A 3,573-nucleotide genomic window follows, 5' to 3' on the forward strand; every position below is an offset into this window, starting at 1 on the left:
TTCCAAATAAACAGTTTCAGGGTAAGATATTATCTTAACAGCCTAATCTACAACATAAAGTGTGTTATACCAAAAAGCTAAGATGAAATATTATTATCTGACTCCCAGATATGGGAATCCTCTCATTGCCAGTAATGGATTTGCTTATTTTGGTCAAGGAATTCATTTTTGTTCTGCTTCTGAAGCAGAACCAGTTAATCTTTACTCTCTGTGGAAGGTGATTGAGCTTGCAGTGTCAGTTAAAATTTTTTCATCTAAGAACAGAAATTGGAAATATATCAGTTGAAATAGAATCTGACCACAGGTATACAAGATAATTAAACTCAGAAGCTTAATTTTTTTGTTTAACAGGTATGGGAAATTATTGGAAAGGAGCTTTGAACTCTTCATCCCAAAATTCTGCATGTGTACCCTTCCATTCTACCTACAATTCTCAGTAAATAAAATCAATTTTCCCCATCACACCTCAAATATCAAAGTAAATGAATGAATCAGATGTGTAATTTTTATTGTGTCTTGAAATATCTCCAATGCACTCTTACTCACTTAGCAAGTAATACGTATTATGCTGAAATGGATTCATTCTAGATTTCATAAATAATAATTGACAATAACTAGAGCAGCAAAAAAGCACTCATCTGTTTTAATATTAGACTCTCTGACAACTTTTGAAATTAATATATATATATATATATATATATATACATACATGTAGAGAAATGTGTCTTTTAGAATCCTCCAAGTAAAAAGAAATTTAAAAAAATACTTTCCATTTTACATTTGCAAATGATCCTTCTTTTCCAGTAGTCTGATAAATTATTTTATTTTGCATAGGGAATCTGAGCAAGAAAACTCCATTTTAGCAAATATTTTCATTTTATAGCTCCAAAGTTTACTGTAGCTCATTAGTAGGCATAATCCCATTAAATAAACACATATATTCTTTCTATGCATATGCAATAAAGATGTTGAAACTAAAAGGTCAAGGTAGAGGTCATAGATAAGGATAGACAGACAGGTAAATGAATGCATGGACAGACAAACCAATAGACAGGTAGGATAGACAGAGAGAGGAATATATTGTTGCTACTATGATGAGAACTATAACATCAGAAAGAAGTCATCATGATTTACAAGTGGATTGAATTTAAGTGAGGGAGAGTTGTGCAGTCAACTATTTGCTCTCTCCTCTGGAACATCTGAAACCATTGGCAAGATATCAATCACTATGACTGAAGAAGGGCCCCAAATAGATAGATGCATATAGATAGATTCAAAGATACAGAGATGGATAGATGTTAGATGTAGAATAGAGAGATTATATATGATAGAAAAGAGAGAGAGATGATAGATATATAATATGGAGAGGTAAATGAAAGAAATATATCTATAGAGGATTGGTGTAAGATGAATGATATAGGTAGAGATATAAATGATAGATTACAGCTTGATATATATGTATGTGTGTATAGATCAATAGATGATGGAAAATAAATGATAGAAAAATAGCTGTTATTAATATTATAGAGAGATGGTGGATAAATAGTTAATAAAGATGAACAGGATATATAGATTAGATTGATGATACCTATAGATATAGTTTACAGATAAATAATATGTAGAGAAATAAATAAGTGATAGCAAAATATAAAATTGGTAGATAGACAAATGAATAGGATGGATAGGTTAGAGAGATGAAAGGATAGAGAAATTATAAATAGATGAGATACAGATAGATTATAGATAAAAGTCAGATAGCATGATAGTTTAAATGGACTATAGTTAAGATGCTATATAGATATTAAGAGAAAGAGAAATAGAAAGATAAAAGATGGTGGATAGGTTAGTGGCTGGCTGAGGGAAGGGTTGAATATCATCCTTTATTCTTGAAGAAAACCAAAATGATATCACTATATTGGAGTAAAGGTACAGTTTCCACCTATAACTGATCAGACTAATACAAGCTCTGAAGACTCTACCATAGGTTAAGCAGGAGTAGTCCACACAAACATTTGGAATTGGGCTCAAAATTTGTGCATAGAATGTTTCCTTTGAACTACTACAAATCGGCTTTGCACATAGAACAAAGCAGCTTCTTTGAAATAAGAATGACTTCTTTGGCTGGGCAAACTTTTGCATTTGTCTCTCATGTCTCCCAATCAATACTGAAGTTTTTCAGATATAATTTTTGAGTATCCTTGAGGCTCTCTTTCTGATCACCATGTGAACATATGCCATGTGTGAATTCTCCATAACTTAATATTTTAGGCAAGCATATATTTGGCAATTGAACAACACAGTCAGCCTAATAGAGTTGAGTTTTCTGTGATAGAGTTTAAGTCCTTGGCAGTTCAGCTCAAGAAAGTGTCTTAGTGTTCAGTATCTTATCTTGCCAGATGACTTTTAGAGTCCTCTTAAGACAGTTCAAATGGAAGCAATTCAGCTTCTTGACATGGTGTTTGTATACTGTCCAGGTTTCACAGGCATACAAAAATGAGGTCAGCATGATTTTGTGTGGACCTTCAGTTTGGTAAGTAGTCTAATACCTCTTCTCTCATACTTTCCTTCACAGTTTCCTAAACACTGATCTAGCTCTGGCAATGTGAGTGTCCAGCTATTTATATATCCCTGGAAAGTATACTGCCAAGAAAAGAGAACTTATCTATAGCATTCAAAATTTACAGAGAGAGAGAGAGAGAGAGAGAGAGAGAAGGGGGAAGCTAGATGTTAAATTCGAGATGAGAGGGGAACTGTCACTGTTAATCCTTGGTAACAGGCTTTAAAATTTGTCAGTGTCTATGACAGACGTGTATGGATGAATTTATTTTTTGAGTTCTGCTACTTGAGAAACACATGTTTATAATATGCATTCAAGTCAGAACAGAGAAATCAGATTAAATTGCAACGTAGTTTATTCCTGTTTACATAGTGCCAGAAAAAATCCCCAAGATGAGCTAGTTTACAAATAATTAACTTGCAGTGTTAAAAGGACAGTAGAGTGCTTTAAATTCTACATAAAGCCAGCTACTGCTGCTGCTGCTGCTGCTGATGATGATGATGGTGAGAACAGTGATGATCTTCCTGACCAGAAGTCAGAAGACCTGCTCTGAATTCTGATATTAACATTGGCACTTAATATATTTTAAAGATTTGGCTTTTTAAAAAGTGTTTTGCTTAATAATGGAATATGGAAATATTAAATAATATATTACAATTAATAAACAGGCACTATTGGTGACAAAAGTCTGCTGAATTTAGATTTATTGGCTTCATTTATTTTTTTATTTTTTCTTTTAGTTTGATTTTATTTTTTTTTATTTTTACAAGGCAATGGGGTGAAGTGTGTTGCCCAAGGCCACACAGCTACATAATTATTGTCTGAAGTCAAATTTGAACTCAGGTCCTCCTGACTCCAGGGCTGGTGCTCTACTGCAGCACCTAGCTGCCTCCTTGATTTACTTTGATCATATCACTTGGAAATGAATTTGGGATCCATCTAACCCAATACACTGGTTTTGCAAGTGAGAAAACTGTGACTTAGAAATATCAATTGACTTGGTCAAAGTAACACAT

Source organism: Macrotis lagotis, chromosome 3 (assembly GCF_037893015.1).
Source record: "Macrotis lagotis isolate mMagLag1 chromosome 3, bilby.v1.9.chrom.fasta, whole genome shotgun sequence".
In the NCBI taxonomy this organism is placed as follows: Eukaryota; Metazoa; Chordata; class Mammalia; order Peramelemorphia; family Peramelidae; genus Macrotis; species Macrotis lagotis.